This window comes from Triturus cristatus, chromosome 7 (assembly GCF_964204655.1).
Source record: "Triturus cristatus chromosome 7, aTriCri1.1, whole genome shotgun sequence".
Taxonomy (NCBI): domain Eukaryota; kingdom Metazoa; phylum Chordata; class Amphibia; order Caudata; family Salamandridae; genus Triturus; species Triturus cristatus.
Genome location: NC_140590.1, coordinates 1,097,835,242 through 1,097,854,210, shown reverse-complemented (window position 1 = coordinate 1,097,854,210; position 18,969 = coordinate 1,097,835,242). Strand labels below are relative to the sequence as shown.

At 41.7% G+C, this 18,969-nt stretch overlaps 1 protein-coding gene across 1 annotated transcript in view; it reads left to right on the top strand.

Annotated features, from left to right (window-relative positions):
* LOC146811153 (uncharacterized) overlaps positions 1 to 18,969 on the top strand; it is a 224,270-nt gene that overhangs the window by 78,857 nt on the left and 126,444 nt on the right. The gene's annotated exons all lie outside the window — the stretch shown is intronic.

Genomic DNA, 18,969 nt, shown 5'->3' with positions numbered 1-18,969 from the left:
TGATTTTAAAGGTGGTTGGCAATAAATATCTTTGATCCTCATCATGTGTATCAGCGGTTATCAACACTTGTCAGTTTTTGCTTTCTTTAATTTTGTATTTTCATCTAATGATTGGATATTTTTGCTCAATTAGGTGATTCTATAAATTCTAACCATCTTTATCTAGCACAACTTTGTCTTAAAAATTGAAATTCCGATCTTCAAATCTTTGGGCAATTAGTTCTGTTTTTCCTATGAGAAAATGTCAGCCCTTTACTCCTGTCTGTCACTTGATTTAAGGTGACAGATAGATTAAAGGTAATATGTTAGGAAAAAGAAAGAGTTCAGGTTTGGGAAAGGATAGGGAGCAGTAGAGAGGGTATACTATTTTTTGTTTAAACAAGGGAAATCTCAGAAAAATGATTTTGACTAAAATTAAATGTCTGTGACTTCAAGGAAAAAATTAAGGAGATTAAGGATCAAATTTGAGTATTGTTTACCCCAAAAGTAATCTTCTAATGTTAATGTTGACTCATCAAGATTTAATCTTCAAGTATGTATAGCATTGTGGCTCTGAAGCTGGTTTGTAAGAGCCTTTTTACATTTGAAAAAATACCTTGAAGGAAGAACAAATAATAAGCTAGAAGTAGGTGCTGCAGTTAAATATTGCTCCCAGGGTGTGTTTAGTTTCCTGAGAGAATTTGTATTGACAGTAAAACACATGCAGAAGGCAGCCTGTGCCACATTTCTAAATGCAGTGTTGCACTAAGATGTTGCAACAATATCGCATTACCTGCTTTGATTGTTATGCCCAAACACAAAAATTGTGGTTTTCTTAGTTCTTAACTCTGACTGGACATGCTTCAACATCATTTTTTAGCTCAAATACAGTGATAATTGGCAAAATGCCTGCAAAAAGAAAAGTTTTAGCCACTGGTAGTTGAGTCCACTTTCCAGTCCATGGTTTTTCACCTACTGTGCCACTTCAGACAGAGATAAGGTACCTGAAAATCAACCTTGGTCCAAAGGGAAATGTCCCATCCATAATAACAAGCCAGGTCCTCTCTGAACAAGAACACTTCCAATCCATATCAGTTTTAACATACATTTGCCTTGTTAGTAAAGAATTGTTTGAATCTTGGGGGGTATACAGGACTCACATCTGAGCATACTCGCCACAATTAAGTGTCACACTCATCAAAACACAAAGATAATGGAAATAATGCATGCAGAAAAAGTCTCAGACTCTGGCAGTCAACTTTTCAATTCATCATTTTTTACCCACTATGCCCCACCAGAGATCTGCATACAAATCATCATTGGTCCTGCTTTGATAGGAAAGGTCATAACAAACTGTGAAGTCTCATCTTCAGTTATGGGAACACAAGCAACCCACGGCCTGTATTAGCTTAATTCAACATTAACATTGTGGTATTGTTTAAGTGAGCATGAGACTCACATCCCCCTCCAGTGATGATATTACCACTAGAAGAGCTTCTGGACCAGATGATATTCCAGGTGACTTATTTGTCTATGATTGAGAAAATTGACTCAAGTATATTCTTGCCTTTGTCAATGCCAATGCCATAGTAGAGGGAGCTTCCATCTCGAGTTCATAGAAGGGAGCAGAGATTATTCTTGTTTCTAAAAAGGGGGACAGATCCTTACCTGCCAGGACCAATAAGACTTATAGACTGTATCCAAAAAATTCAAAACCATGACTGGGTCGCAAAATACAAGATGATAACTCCCTTTAATCTGTTTTCACTAGAAAACTAGCACTATTGTTCAGGGTTTTCAATTCATTCAGAAATTTTGGAAGATGGTTCTTATCATCAGAGGCAGCTTATATATTGCCTTCATCGATCTCAAGTCAGAATTCAACCTAGTTCCCCACTTTAAATTATGGCAGGTTCTTCGAGAAATGGGTATGCCCCTTGATCTCATAGTATTGGTCATCTGTCTGCAAAAAGAAAATTATGCCAGAGTATATCGGGGTAACCTGGGCAGGCTTACTGATTGGATTCCCGCAAATAAAGTAGTCTGTCAGGGCTGTGTCCTGGCTCCCACTTTGTTCCTTATATCTTAATGATATAGTCCACTATTTATATCAGCACACCACTACTGCCCCATTCTAGCGACACCTAAGACACCTATTTTGCTACTTGATGATGACACCTAATTGATCTCCAAAAATCTTAGTGGACTCCAACACTAACTAACTATACTGTTTTGAGTAGTTTGCACCTCCTGTGGTTTGAAGATCAAAGTAGCAAGGACAAAGTTATTTACTTTCAATCAGCATTAAACCTTTAAAAGTAGATTACTGCTATGGGGCATGACACTTGAGAGGGTGGATTCATTTAACTGTCTGGGTATCACATTATCCTTATCCATGTCTTGGAAGCCTCACATTGAGAAAATGACTCTTAGACCCAAGCAGATCACAGGTGCTATTTCCAAGGAACATTCTGCCTCCTTTAGGAAACCAATAGCACCCTTTCCCCAGATATACAAAGCTAAGGCTGTGGGTTCTTCCAAGTATGGTTTTGAATTACTGTTCAGATATTGTAATATTGAACTCCAATATCAGTGTCCTAGTATAAGCAGCAAAGAATAAGCTCTCCTTCCTCTGAGCACTCCAACCTTTCCATTGTTGCTTTATATGGGTAGGAAGGCAATAGATGATAAGCCCATGTATCGCCCACAGCCATTCTGGAGGAGTATTTAGTTTTACTCCCGAACTTTTTCATTATGCTGCTGCTTTGCAGGTTGTTCTGAACACTGATAGTATCAACAAAATCATGTGATTCACCCATAGTAAAAAAAATGCTGAACTGTTAGAAATGGGAGTCTCTAGTTGGCATAGTTGTGCCTTTGTCAAAGTAGGGACCCTTCTTCCTAGTCAGGAACCCCTGCTTGCCCCCTTGGTAGCTTGGCATGAGCAGTCAGACTTGCCTCAGAGGTAGTGTGTAAAGCATTTGCACATAACTAACAGTAATGCAGTGAAAACACTACAAAAGGACACCACACAAGTTTTGAAAAATATCCAATACTTTAGATAGTCAAAAAAGACAAAAGCGGTAAGAATCCACCATACAGTACTTAAAAATATGCACTTTACAAGATTAACCTTAAAATTCAGTTCCTTGGAGTCGGTCCGCGATACCGAAAATGACAGAATCCAACAGTTCTGTCTGACCACTCCAGTCCATGTGTTGGCAGACTAGTGAACAGTACCTTTTTGTTGTAGCTGACACGTTGGCGCGAGTCAGTTGTGGTAACTGTTGTGGTTGCAATACAAAGTATAGCGGTGCAGCGTGCAGTGCCTGCAGGCAGCGGCTCGGTGATGCTCGTCCAGCAGTGTTGTTGATACCAGGGCTACGATGCAGAGTGTGGCGGTGCTCATTGCAGTGCTGACAGGTCATGGTGCAAGTGACAGAGCCGGTTAGCGGGAGCTGGCACCGGTCAGCCCAGACTGCAGTGTGGGACGAGGAGGTGCCTCATGAGACATAAAGCGGTGCCCCCAGCCATGATGCGTTTATAGGTGTCCAAGTCAGCAGGCAGCAATGGCATCGGTGAGACCAGTGTGGTGTACTGAAGTGAGGTGGTGCGGAGTACAGTGCCCACAGGTCACGGTGCAAGCATGGCTTGGATGGCGACGGTGGCAGTCGTATTCAATGGTGAGACCAGGGTTGTGGTGCAAGATGTCTTGGTGCACTCTGCGGTGCCTTCAGGACACAGAGATGGAGGTGGTTGCTTTTCCCTCTCTGTGGCAAGTTAAACCATGGTTCCTGAGGAGGAACCCAGAGGTCGGTGAAGTCTTTGCGGTCCCTGAGACTTCAGAACAGGAGGCAAGCTCTACTTAAAGCCCTTGGAGATACTCATCACAAGTAAAGAAAGTTCAGCCCAGTCCTTTCACTGCCCAGGGCATAAGCAGCAACTGCTGGCCAACCCAACAAAGCACCAACAAAGCAAAGGGGCACTACTCCTCCAGTCCAGCTCTTCCAGCTCATCTTTTTGGCAGGTTTCTTGATTCTCTGAAATCTTCTATCTCCCTGAGACTTCCAACAAGAGTCAAGCTGTACTTCAAGCCCTTGGAGAGAACTCTAACAGCTGGATGATGAAAGTACAATCCAGTCCATTCCCTGCTAAAGACAGAAGCAGCAATCAGCAGGCCAACACAGCAGAGAACACAGCAAAGTAGCAGTTCCTCCTGACAGCTTTTTCAGCTCTTCTTCCTGGCAGGTTCCTTAGTTCAGCAGTAATCTACATTTCTGGGGTCTGGGCCCCAATGTTTATACTCAGTTTTTCTTTGTTCTTTTGGGCTCAGAGTATCTGTACTGGTCCCAAACCAGTTCTGTCCTCTTTGGTCTAATTTCCTGGCAGGAGGTGGAGACAGCATTGTACAAGGCCGAGAGGGCCTATTCATGTGCTAGGAAAATCTCCTCCCACCACTCTAAATACAGATCAGGCCTATTCAGGTGATAGTGAAAACACCTCCCACTAGACTGAATGCAGCCCAGGTCTATTCAGTCCAGTCCTGACTTATTCAGGAAGGGCAGGACACACATCAACCCCCCCCCCCCAGTGGCTGTCTGAGAAAATGCACATCTCTAGCCCCTGTCACTCCAAAGCCAGACAGTCAATCCACAAACCAACAGAGGCACACAGGTGGGCTAAGCATAAAAATACCTACTTTCTAAAAATTGTATTTTCAAACACACTATATAAAAATCATCGTTACTAAAATATTCATGTTTATATTCTGAGTTCTGGCATGATAAACTCCATCTTTCTATCTTGTCCCAAAGCAAGTTATATGTATAAGATGTTATAAGTATACTCCCATTCTATCCTATGACACAGATAGCCTTTCAATAGTGAAAAACAAAATACACTGTATTTCACTATCAGGACATGTCCTACACCTCAGTACATGTCCCATCTTTCACATGCATTGCACCCTGACCCTGGGGCGACCTGGGGCCTACCTTCGGGGTGTCTTCAATGTAAGAAAAAGGAAGGTTAGGGCCTGGCAACTGGGTGCACTTACCATGTGGACATGGCCGTACAAAACTGTGCACAGACACTACAGTGGCAGGTCTGAGTTACATTTAGAGGCTGCTCATATGGATGGCAAAATCAGTGCTGCAGGCCTACTAGCAGCATCTGATTACAGGCCCTGGGCACATACAGTACACTAAACTAGGGAATTACCAGTAAATAAATCATATATGGCAATCATGTAATCACCAATCCATAAACACAATTTACAGGGAGAGCATTTGCACTCTAGAACTGGATAGCAGTGGTAAAGTGCCCAGAGTCCTAAAACCAACAAAAACAGGGTCAAAAACAGGAGGCCAAGAAGCAAAAAAGTCTGGGGGGCAAACACGCTGAAAAAGCCAAGTCTAACATGAACTCTGCATGAAGGAGCGCTGGGAGATTTAGTCTCAAATTGCTGTTGAAAAAGCAATATTGGTCTTGGCTTATGCAGAGTAACATTGATATAGCTGCCCATATGGATAGCAAAATCAGTGCTGCAGGCCTACTAGCAGCATCTGATTACAGGCCCTGGGCACATACAGTACACTACACTAGGGAATTACCAGTAAATAAATCATTTATGGCAATCATGTAATCACCAATCCATAAACACAATTTACAGGGAGAGCATTTGCACCCTAGAACTGGATAGCAGTGGTAAAGTGCCCAGAGTCCTAAAACCAACAAAAACAGGGTCAAAAACAGGAGGCCAAGAAGCAAAAAAGTCTGGGGGGCAAACACGCTGAAAAAGCCAAGTCTAACATGAACTCTGCATGAAGGAGCTCTGGGAGATTCAGTCTCAAATTGCTGTTGAAAAAGCAATATTGGTCTTGGCTTATGCAGAGTAACATTGCTATAGATTCCAGAGCCATGTTGCCAGAAGGGTTTCTTGATTTTAAAATAACTAGTGTCCTGGAACACTGTTGGGACTGTATAAGTGTCCCACTGGTCAGGAAACTCTACTTTCAACCATTGAAAGCGTTTACCTGTAAATGGGCATCTTATGATAACTCTGCTCTGTGTCCTGTTTGTAATAATGCTGATCAAACCATAGCCCATGTCTTGTTCACCTGTCCAGCCTATGCTGGCCTGTATCAAGAATGGATCAAGCCTCTTTGCAAGTAGCTGGGGACATGTAGTCATAGTACTGCATTAAGAATTCTTAGATCAGATTCTCGTGCAGTTGCCACATTTTTGGGTTGCATGTGATTCCTCAGAAGAAGGCTACTTTCTCCTTAGTATCACCAGAGGCTTTTTTGTAAATTAGGCAATGTAATGTTTTATGCACTGTACTGTATTTTTGCATTTTAGGTTCTTATGTCTTTTTGTTGATGATATCTGTGAGATCTACTGTATGCTTTGGAATCCCAACCCTCATCTCGCTTATGAATTGATCCACTTTCTCTATCTTGTGGCGCTGTTTATTTCATTATGAAATATCTATTTATAGAATTAGTTTATATTGATTGTATTGCCTAGTGGATTTTAATATTTTATTAATTCACACTGTGTGCTACTTTTCATTGCATACTTTTATAGCACAGTCTTCCAAAATAAAGTTATTTGATTTGACTTGAAAACACAACATTGATGCCATTTCAGACACAGATCAGCTATATATCAATCATCCTTGTTCCTGCTTTATGGGAATAGTCCTGTCCGAATGGCCACCTTTATAGGGGACATAGCATGTTAGTTCAACTGGACTGTCTCACTGTAGAAATACCAAGGCTAATTTGTATATGGCTAGATCCTGCCTGTGGTTGCATGGTGATCAACATTCGATGGACTGGAAAATGCACCAATAATTGCCAGTGGCTAAGATTAATTCAAGCATTCCATTCTTTATTAGTTCTATTTTCCTTAGATTTGTTTTTTGATTAGGGGTTTCAGTAGTTATACAAAAATGTTTTTTTTTTAAATGTTATTTGCTAGGGCATCTGCACAGGTGTTCACAATTTGAAAAACACATTTATTGCAGGGCTTTAAGGCTGCCTTTTAGCTGCAACCTTCTTCCTTCTTTGTATGCTGCTGGCATTTTGACAGGCTGCAATGGACTTGCAAGTGAAGCATCTGAAAATAGTCCTGCTCTGACTAAACTTTTGCAATATGCAGTTGAAAAGACAGTGCTTTACCTCACAGGGTCTCTTTTACTTGCAAACCTCTCTCAAAATTGGATCATAAGAATTATGAATTCTCTCTCTGTGAAGGTCAGCCTTTGGATTTCATGTGAGTTAAAGGAGGAATGTAAATCAACAAGTGCACATTTGGTGCAGTACTATCTCTTAGCTATTCAAGCAGAGAGGCAGGGATCATTCTGTAGGAAGTGTGGAGGCAGAAACATGTTGGTGTTACACTAGGGTATGCATTACACAGGCTCCCTAACACAATGATTTTACTTATACCATAGGGAGAACTCCATCACTTTTTACTTGCATTTACTTCATATTTTCAAATATAGAGCAATATTAAGGAGACCTTGGTATATCTGTGGAATTTGACTTTTGATGCTCATAGTAGTTCATGTAATGGTTTTACGTAAGATAAGAAAGGTAAGGGTCAGCCAAGAGCCATGAAGGCACCCAAACATGACCTTTTCTTGGAAGAATGATGTATCTCCTCTACAAGTTCTGACCAGCCCATCCCCTAAAAAGGACTGAACCAATGTATCTGTTCCCCCAGCAATCTCTATCAACTCCCTTATTCTTTTAATCAGAATATTGTGATCAACCTTGGTAAGGGCCTCCAAGAAATGTAGTAACATGAACAAAGCACAATCCCCACCATCCATAATGTCTAAGATGAGTAGATGTACATCTAACAGTCCTATCCAAGTCCTTTTGTTCGTTCTAATGTTTGACTGCCACAACCCTCAATGAGTTCTTACCTCACTATAATTGATGTAGAAATATATTAATTATACATTCCATGTTATACCTCATTTCAAGTAAAAAAAAACTTCAATAAGTAGATATCTGCCTCACCCCTTAGGTACCTCATCACTGGGCAATGGCACTTACCAGGTCATGTGAATACCTCAACAATGGGTAATTTTATTTACTGGGTACCGTAAATGCCTCAGCCATTGAGGTCTTAAGTTTGGTTGTTTGTCCTGAATAACACATAATTTAAAGCATCTACAATAATAGAATACTAATTTTGTGCAAAGTTAACCTCATGATATTACAAAAGAAAGCATCATGAATGCATCATTTTCACATACTGCTGCATTTACAATAAAGAATAATCTCATGGATAGTGAACATTTGCATTGTGAAAGTCACCACTCTTTAAAACATATGAACTTTGACACTTAGGGCTCTATTTACATAATACATTTACACATGTATATTTACTCATGTATAAATGTATGCAAATTCCCAGGTGTAAATCTATACTTTGTTGCTAGCAATCTTTTCCAAGTATAGATGTACACCTTAGTACAGACCTACAAGTCTCCACCTCCTTAAACCATAGGAGTGTTGGGTAGAGCTATCTAAGATTGAACTTTCGAGTGTAAAATTAGTACTAGTAGCTTTTTTCACTTGTAAGCGGACACAGTTCCGCCACCACCAGTGTGGGGAAGTCCCTATGATACATATAGGGAAAAATAATAACTGGCAATTATTTATAAAAAAATAAAATATTAAAACATGTTTTCATTAATTAAATAACTACTATTAACCTAGAACTAATCAAATAACATGTTTCAACATATTAACTGTTCATAAAATAATTCAATAATTAAAATATATTGTTTAATTTATATATATTATTTCATGATAAGTATCATTTTAAAAATGGTAATAATAGTAAAATATAAGTAAATATGTTTTTAATTAATTTAAAAAAATTTAAAGTGTATTTTTATTTGCTTTTTTCTAAGTTATCAATAGGATGTTTACATTTAAATCTAAAATAACCATTTAAAATGTAATTCCAATACATATATCTACATTGAAAGTCAAAATAATTTAATTATTTACATTATTTCCAATAGGGTGATTTTTAAGTCCCTGTCACCATTATATTCTAAGGCAATATGTTGCAGTACATTTGAGTAGTACTAGACATACTGCAAGGTGGGACTGGATTAAATGTACAACTGTTTTGTTGTCTTTTAGGCCGTAGTTAATTTAAAAGTGCTGCCTCTGAATAGTAATGGTCTATTTTGTGACTGGTTGTTTGTATAACTGTGTCCCTACACAAATCCCTACTATTTTGTTGTAGGCATTCACCATTTTCCTGCCACACTTCCTGGTCTCTCTCACATTATTGTCTAAATACAAATTTTACTCATGTGGGGATCTCACCATTAAAAATATGGTGGTGCAGATTTCCACCTGTAGGATTGTGAGATGCATTTTGTAGTAAATAAGTAGTACAATGGAAGTAATCCTTTCATGCTACTAAATGCAGTTTGTGAATAAGGCTTTTCAAATTTTTGTTTTAAAAGACCTGTTATGTTTGAGACACGGAGGCAGAAAGAGCAGAGTAAAGAGGACCTGCACAAGACACATAAGAAAGATACGGGAAACCACATTATTGCTGAAATTTCTACACAAAAGCCACGGATTCAGGCCTGAAAAACAAGCTGTTTAAATAATGCTGTACCAAACCACTCTAATATGACAACAGAGTGGGGTATTGGTAGAATCATGGAATGCTGTGTCATCACCAGCAGCCTATGTGCGGACTAGAAGTTTCTACTTTAAATGTTCTGATCAATTGTGGAGCAATATGATGAGCATTGCCATGTGCTCATTACACGAAGTACGCTAAGTGCTTCTCCAAGGCCAATGACTGTCATGCTGGCAAACCAAAAGACAGAGACAGCCTGTGCTGCTTAAATAAAAGTTAATTAGGCTCGCTTATTCCTAGATTTGATGTCAATGTTTTGGGATTTTAGCAAAGGGAATTGGCTTGCATCAATTTAGTAATGAGGTGGTTTAATCCTCACTGACTCTCAGACAACTATGAATATGTTGACTCTAAATGACCAGGAGTACGATAATCTCAATATGTGTTAACATTCTAAATGACTCACAGTTTCTTTTACTAAGAAAGCAATTTAAAATCAAACTGTTTTAACAATATAGAAGGTGTTTCAATTGAGAGAAGCCACCTGGCTCTGTTCCAACTTCCAAAAGTACAAGCCCAAAATTAAACCACCCTCCTTGTGGCCCTAGCAATTGTAAAACTAAGCTCAGACTTTATCTGTGAATGGCACAGTCCAGAGAGAAATCTGATGTCATCTCTTAAAACTTAAAAATCTTTCACTGATGACAATCTCACCACATTTGTGATGCTTGAAGGTGCAGCTACAGTATCCTCAACAGGGACTGACATAGCTGAAACACCTCAGGTATTTCTAGTTTTAAGGCTAATAGGGATAGTCACTGTTATTTATATATGACATTCACTACAAATACTACTACAGTACACAAGAAAAACTCAAGAAATAGCATGTACATAAAAACCCATACCTGGCTTAGTGGACTTACTTTAAAATGTTTGAGTTATCACGCAAACTTGTCTGCCAACAATAATCCTACCTAGGACTGAATATATTGAGCATCTAATAGTACTTTCAACTATGCTAGCTAGCTCAGTCATGTGATTATCATTTCCATCAAACTAAGTTTACTTGAGATTGATCAAAAAGTGAAAGCCAGTTATGTTATGTTATTTGCACTTGTAGAGCGGGCGATTACCCTTGGGTGTCCTGGCGCTAAGTACTGGTTGCCTGGGGAAGCTGAAAGAGTACTACTGCGAGAAGAGCCATATCTTCAGGCCCTTCTGAAATGAAAGAACATCCGGGGCAGTCTTAAGAAAAAAGGGAAGCTCATTCCAGGCTCTCGAGGCACAAAGAGTAAAACTCATGCCTTCCCAATTAACTTTTTTTGACATGGGGACTTGCACTTGTTTAGCACTGGTAGATCGTAACATTCTACCAGGAACATACCAGTGGAACTTTTGCTTAAGAAACTCAGGACCAATTCCATTGATGGCCTTAAAAACAATACAGAGTGCCTTAAAGCGAGCTCTTTTTTATCGGAAGCCAGTATAGATTCTTAAGCTCTCCTTTCACAGAGACACATTTAGGTGTTCCGGACAGCAGCCTGGCCGCTGCGTTTTGGACTAATTGGAGCCTATACATATGTTGTTTTTGTATGTTCAGATATAGGCTGTTACAATAGTCCAAACGTGATGTTATAAGGGCCATGACTACTGTCTTGAGATTGCTCTCGGTCAAGAAGATCCTGATTTTCCTTATGATTCTAAGAATCATAAAGCAAGTTGAGGTCACCATGCTTACTTGATCATCCATGGTGAGTTTGTTGTCCACTAATACCCCAAGGTTTTTGGCCTTCCTAGTGGGTATAGAGCAGGAGCCCAGTTCTTCCGACCACCAGTCCGGTGTCCACACTTGTGGATTATTCCCAAACTTTAAGACCTTGGTCTTGTTGGAATTAAGTTTTAAGCAATTGGAGGGCATCCAACAAGATATTGCACTCATGCATTCATGGAAGCGGTCCCCAGTTTCTTTCTCACCTCCCCTAGTCAATGACAACACTATTTGTGTGTCGTCAGTGTATGAGGTGAGCTGGAAGCCAAAAGATATCATAACTCCTGCCAATGGTGCCACGTATATATTAAAAAGGGTTGGGCTAAGAGAAGAGCCCTATAGCACCCCACAAGGGAGTGTAGATGGTTTAGATGGATTACCATCCAGGTCCACAGTTTGAGACCTGTCAGTTAAGAAGGATTGTAAAAGTATCCATGCTGGGCCTTCAACACCGATCTCAGACAACCGGTCCATCAATAATTTATGATGGACCGTGTCAAAGGCCGCGGACAGGTCTAATAAAATTAGTACCGCACTACATCCTCCATCTACGGCCTCTCTAATTTCCTCAGTGGATTTCAACAGAGCCAGCTGAGTGCTATGATCTGCCCTGAACCCATATTGCGATGGGTCCAGAGCGTTATTACAATGGAGAAATGCACTGAGTTGGATGTTCATCACCTTTTCCAAGATTTTGGCAGGAAAAGGGAGCCGCGAGATTGGCCTGTAGTTGTTGGGGTCTTTTGGATCCAGATTCTTCTTCTTCAAGAGTGGGAGAACAGAAGCTTGCTTCCAGATTGTAGGGAATATGCCAGATGCAAAAACAGCATTTAACAGGGGAGTCAAGGCCATTCCTATCACTTCAGGTATTTGTTTAATGACCCAGGCAGGGCAGGGTTCACTAGGGGCTCCTGAACGTATCAAGGTCAGGACCTTAATTGTCTCTGATACCTCCAGTGGTGAGAATTGGTCAAATTCCAATGAAGGACCACTCCTGCCTGATCTATTCATATTAGAGTTTAACTGTGCCATTTTATTGGCTTCAGTGAAGGAGGAAAATATAATTTCAACTTTATGTTTAAAAAAGTTAGCAATTTTTTTGCAAAATGATAGATTACTATGGCTCCTGGGGGCAATTGGCATAGACAATTTTTTAGTGCTAAAAAGTTCCTTTGAGTTGGACTTGGCCAATGCTATCTGAGTTGAAAAAAAACTTTCTTTTAGCTTCCAGTAACAATTGTATGTAAATAGTGATGCAGCGTTTGTATTCTTTCTTATCTGCTTCACCATAATTTTTTCACCATGCCCTTTCTAACAATTTACAATCCAATTTTTTAGCTCTAAGTTCTTCCGAATACCAGGGAGCTGACAGTAAGGCTCGTTTAGGATTCCACTGTTTCCTAGGAGCTAGTTGATTGCAAGATATGGCTAGCCATTGATTATAGGCCACTCCGGCATTTTCCACTCCCATGGGAGGGGATCGCATCGAGCTACTGAGGGAGTTTCCGAATTTATTAATATCCAATTTTCCCCAGGCTCTGGTCACAATCTCCTGGGCTGGTTTAGTATTAGCTAATTGGCTCCCATAGCCATTCAATTCAAACTGAATGGCAAAGTAGTCCGACCGTGAGATGGGAAGGACTGAAGTATAGACAAGATCATGGTTGTTCGAATATATGCCATCAAGGGTATGTCCTTTTTCATGCGTATCGGCCTTCACCAACTGTTGAAGCCCTCCAGCCCCCATAATTTGCTCCAACCGATTAGAATCAGAATCCAAATGGCTTTCTAAATAAAAATTAAAATCACCCATTACTGTGTAGGATTCTAGACATAATCCTTCTTCAAGTAAGGTGCCTACTGTCTCCAAAAATCCATTTTTAGGACCCGGTGGGCGATATAATAATATGCCTTTAAAGGTCCTATGATTTATTGAATGAATGTTGAAAGCTAATGCAGTCTGTGTCTTTCTAATCCATGCATGTTAAATGCTGACAATTCTTTTCAAACTAAAACTTTAATAAAATGCTCTACATCACAAGGCACACTCCCCCCTTCTACTAACCTAGGACTGATCCTCCGACCAGTCGAAGCCCTTCCAGATATGGCTTTTGTACCTTGAGGACCCCAACCAGCTCTTCCTGCAGCATCTTCTCACCTCTCTCACCCTCACTTGCCTCTTCTGGGCTCTTGGCCCTCCCCCTCAAACTGTCTGCTCACTCTGTCATTGTCGACTTTTCTCTATTTTCACCCTTGGCCCTCCCTGTGTGCTTTTGTGCTAATTTGTGTGCTTTTTGGGCTCTCTCGTGGTCTTTCTGTGCTCTTGTATGTTCTTTATGGGTTCTTTTAGGAGATTTTTGCTTTTTTGTGCTCTTTGACAACTACTAAACTTTTCCACTTTTCCACCTTCTACTCTTGTTCTCTCTTACTGTTGGAACTCTTTTGCAACATGTTCGCTTTTCACCTTCTCCCTCTTCTACTCTTTTACTTATCTTGCGCTGGTTTTTGACTTTACCTTTTCTCTTGTATATCTCTTGCCCCTAAAGCCCCTCCACCCACCTGCACTTTTTCTTCCTGCCTCCACAGCTAGTACCTGCTCTCCCGAGTCATTTGTCTTCTTTCAGCATCTTCTTCCTGCCCTAGCCAGACCCACCAACTGCACCCTGTGCTCATTCCCACTCCAGGGACCTACTTAATAGCAGTAGCTGTGCAACCAACGCAAGCAAGCATGCCTCTGTTTGCATCTCAACCATGCCCACCACAACAATACCCCTGACACCCTTCACTCACTTGACCCAAAACAAAACCACAATCACTGCTACAGTGCCCCACCACAGATCACAGTAGGACCTTTCACCTGTACTCAATTCACCTACTGCAGTACTTCTACATGTGCCACCCTCACACAGTCTATGCCACACACCACATACGCACCATTAAAAGTCGAGTGCATGATTCTTAGCACACACCCATTTTGCGGACATGCCATTGAGGTCTGGCACCTCTTTGAGACTCACCCATCCAACCTGCTCTTCCTCACTGAAACCTGGCTCAAACCAGCATCTGCACCTGACATCGCCAAAGCCATCCCAATGGGGTAGAACACTGTGCACCAAGACAGACTTGCACAATCCAGGCAGAAGTCTCACCATCATTCACAAGGACACCATCAAATGTACCACCTCTGCAGACACCAACACACTGTTCATGGAACACATGCACTTCAAACTACAAACAGATGGTTAAACCACTATCAAAGGATGCCTCATGTACCGATCACCCGGACTCCGGACCAATTTTAGCAACTGCATCAGAGACTTCATAGCACCTCTCCCCATCATCTACAAGGATGTCATCCTTCTCAGTGACCTTAACTTCCACCTGGATGACCCCAGAGACACCCACCTCCATGGTCCTGCTGAAAGCCTCAAAAACATTGTCCTTTTCAGCTCGTCCAGGGCCCAATGCACACCACTGGAGACACTCTAGACCCTATTTTCAACAAAATAACAGAAGTGGACGCTCTCAGCATCGTCAAATACAACCAACCTGTCACAACCAACAACCCAGACAATGACGTAAGAAAATTCAATTGATGGATTTCTGACTGAACCAATACCTTTGTACCCATCAAGATCATCAAACAAAGGAGAACTAACAAGCAAGCTAGATGACCTCAGGAAATCCAAACACTACTGCATGCATATAGAGAGGAATTGGAGAACTAGCCAGGAATCCTTCAACAGAAGCAACTACATACCTGCACTCAGGCTCCCCGTTACCAACCAAGGGGATCAAATAAAAGGGCCCCGGCATTGAGAATTGAAACCAGCTCTGACAACTGCAAAGAAGTATTCCCCATCTTTAAAGGATTCTCCAACCCTGCAGCCTCAACCAACCTCCTTACCCCCTCCCACTAGCTCTGTAACAACATCTACCATTTCTCACACAATAAAAAAGAGAAGATATACAGGGACGCTGATCCCTAGCCCCACCCAGATGACCTCACTGACCAGATGTGGACCACCACCAACAAGGACAAACACCTAACCAACTGAAGCCCACTCACCAATGAAGACACAACCTCTATAAAAGAAAGAAAGAATGAATGAATGAATGAATGAATGAATGAATGAGCAATTATAATGTGCACAGCTACTCAGAAAGAGTATCCTGGCGCTCAAAGTCTCAATGAGACCTATTACTGCCCCACGGGGCAGGAGACCAGGGGTTAATTCCAAAAAAGCCAAGTTTTGAGCATTTTCCTAAATATGTTAACATCGGACAACTGCCTGAGTGTCAAAGGTAAGAGGGTCCAGGCATGTGCACTCTGCACTTGGAAGGAGCGGCTACCTGTGCGGACGTGGCATATCTTAAGAATAGAAGCCAAAGTCAGTGTGGAGGACCTCAAGGTTCTAGGAGGCACACAGTGGGTGACTTTCATTCTGAGGTACTGCATACCGGTTCCCTGCAGTGCCCTAAAGAAGAGAACCAAGGCCTTAAAACAAATGTTCTCTTTTACGGGAAGCCAATGTAAGGCCTCCAGGTGAAGAGAAATATTAATCCTTTGTTTGAGCAGGAGAACCGCCCGTGCGGCCATGTTCTGGACCACCTGTAAGCGGTTAAGCAGATATTCAGGAAGGCCTAGATACAAGACGTTAAAAAAGTCCAGTCTGGAGACAACCAGAGCCTGGACAACAGTCTTCCTGTGATAAAGAGGCAAGAGAGAAAGGAAATTCCTAAGCATCTGTAATAGCCCAAAACAGGAGCCAGCAACTGACAAGACCTGCGCTCTCATTGAAAGGGCGCTATCCATCATGATGCCTAGATTTTTGACTGTGCTAACAGCGGAGAGTGGAGCTGACATATCTGATGGCCATCACAGTTTCCACTCATCCACGGGTCGTGAGACAAAAAAGATTACTTCAGATTTCTCAGGGTTACATTTAAGCTGGTTCGACCTCAGCCAGGAAAATACCTTCGAAAGTCATAGATTAATCTTTCCACCTTTGAAGTCTGCTCCCTTCTCGCAGGCGAACAGAAGCTGCGTATCATTTGCGTAAAAGATAATTTTATCACTGCACGCTTCTGCCAGAGGAGCCAGGAGAGGCATGTAAATGTTGAAAAGAGTGGAACTCAATATTGAGCCCTGAGGCACTCACACTTTCAGGGTAGGGATGGAAGTAGCGAAAGGGGGAGTCCAAACTTCCTGGTGTTCGTCCTCCAGGAAGGAGGCAAACCACTTCAGAACCGTGCCGCCAAGATCACAGTCCTGCGACCTGTTCAGGAGTCTATCATGCAGCACAGTATTAAAAGCTGCATAGAGGTCCAATAAAATAAGCATGGCTCCCCCCCCCGTCGAACTTCTCCTTGATACACTCAGAGACTTCAAGAACAGCTGTCTCTGTACTATGTATGGATCTAAAACACAACTGACAGCGTAGTCAGAGATCACTGAGTTGACGTATTTCTCCAAGGTCTTGTAGAAAAAAGGCAAAAGTGAAATGGGTCTATAATTAGCTGACACCGAGGGGTCAGCTGAGGGCTTTTTTAGCAGCGGGAGAATTTTAGCGCTTTTCATTATGACAGGCACATGGCCAGTCGTCAGAGAAGAGTTAAGGACTTTATTCAATGAAGGCTTGATAGACTTGGCCACAGAGGCCAGCAAATTGGCTGGGCAGGAATCCAAGGGGGAGCTGAATTTCATGCTTTTTTTGATCCTCAAGGACACTTCCGGTAGGAGTGGGAGAAACTGTACTAGTGTTTGGCCATCTATGGGTGCCACTGGAGCTAAAATGATGGCATGGGCGGAGTCCGTTGGGGGCCCCCTGGCGAAGGGGTCCAGAATGGTCTTGAGCTCATTGTGAAAGAAAGACGCAAGTTGGTTAGCCAGTCCAAGGAAGGTAGAAGAGCCATGTCGACAGAAGATGGAGAGGAAAAGGCTTTCACAATTTAAAAAATTTCCTTGCCCTTATTGCACAAGGTCTCAATTTTGGCTGCAAAATACCTTTTTTTATCATCCCGTATTTTAGTGTGGTGGGCCTTCAAGGCTGTTTGTATTCAATTGTATCCTCTAAATGAAAATGTTTGCGCCATAACCTTTCCAGGCATTTGCAGGAGCTTTTATTCAGCCTCAGCACCTCATTAAACCAGAGAGCAGAGAGTCTGGCTATCTTGGGGGAGTGGGAGGGCATAGGGACGAGCGCAGGAGTGCAGTGCTGCACCCAGGTCTCGAGATAGAGAGCATCACTCTCAGGATCACCACAAAGTGATGGAGGGTGGTTTTCCAGTGCATCACTCAAAGCAAATGGAGTGATCCGATGGAAAGGTCTTTGTGTATTTACCCATTTCGTGACTGAGGACTGGTGACTCCTTGCAAACCTGTAGACATTGAAACCGATAACGTGGTGTTCTGACCACACTAAAGAAAGGGGCGGATGCACCTCGATCTCAGAATTTGAAAACATTTGGTCGAGGGTATGTCCCTTAATGTATGTGGGATGGGAAATATAAGGGGACAGGTTGAAAATGGCAAGGGACTCGGTCAAGGAAATAGCCTTGGGCTTTGTGGGTAAGTCCAAGTGGATGTTAAGGTCTCCCAAAACCAAGAAGTGATTATATCTGAGAACCAGGGGGGAGATTGCCTCATTGATGGATTTCAAGAAATTTCCAGCTGCACCAGGAGGCCTGTATATTAGGACCCCTTTCAAGGATTGATCTACTGATACAGCACAATGAAATCCAAGGCATTCTGCATCTATCATGAAGTAAGTCCACTCTTGGTGCCCCATAGACCCATGACCCCACTACATCTATAACCTAGGAGAAACCATGATCAGCTATGCGCTCACATCCATCATCAACTCCTCCATCGAAACCTCAACATTCCTGGAGAGTTAGAAACATGCAGAAGTCAACTCCCAAATTAAAAAACAATCTGGCAGCTAAAGTGAATTCAGCAACTACTGACCCAACTCGCTGCTACCCTTTCCAGCCAAGCAACATCTTGGTAAAAACGACCAACAAGCAACTCTTCAGCCTCCTTCAACTTCAACAACTTCTAGATGGCATGCAGTCTGACTTCAGCAGCACCAAAACAGCCTTAATCGTGGCAAAAGATGACTTCCAGGCCACCCTCAACCACAAAGCACAATGCACCTGGTAAAGTAGAGAGTACAGATAGTCACTTATGAGTAGGTGATGGGCACTTCTGCAGACAAGAACACCAGAAAGCCTTGAGATGTTTCAGTAAGCAATGATAAAACAACTAACTTCATTAATTTCTGGATCTCTCACTTCATTGTGCACCTTCAGAATAAGGCAACACTTACTAAAACAGTTAGGCTAAAACAGCAGCATACAATATTGGTAATAAAATGGTAGCACATTAAAAGTAAGTTTAAAGTTGTAGTAATGCTAACACTTTAGTGTGTTTTAAACAGGTATAAAACAACATTTACAATTGTTAATACAAACAGAACAGCACATGAAATGTTACATCCTCCATTATTTGAGAGACACCTCCCCACCACCCAGAGTATTTGCTTAAACAAATAAGGTAAAATTACTTAAAACTGTTGTTAAACAGAGAC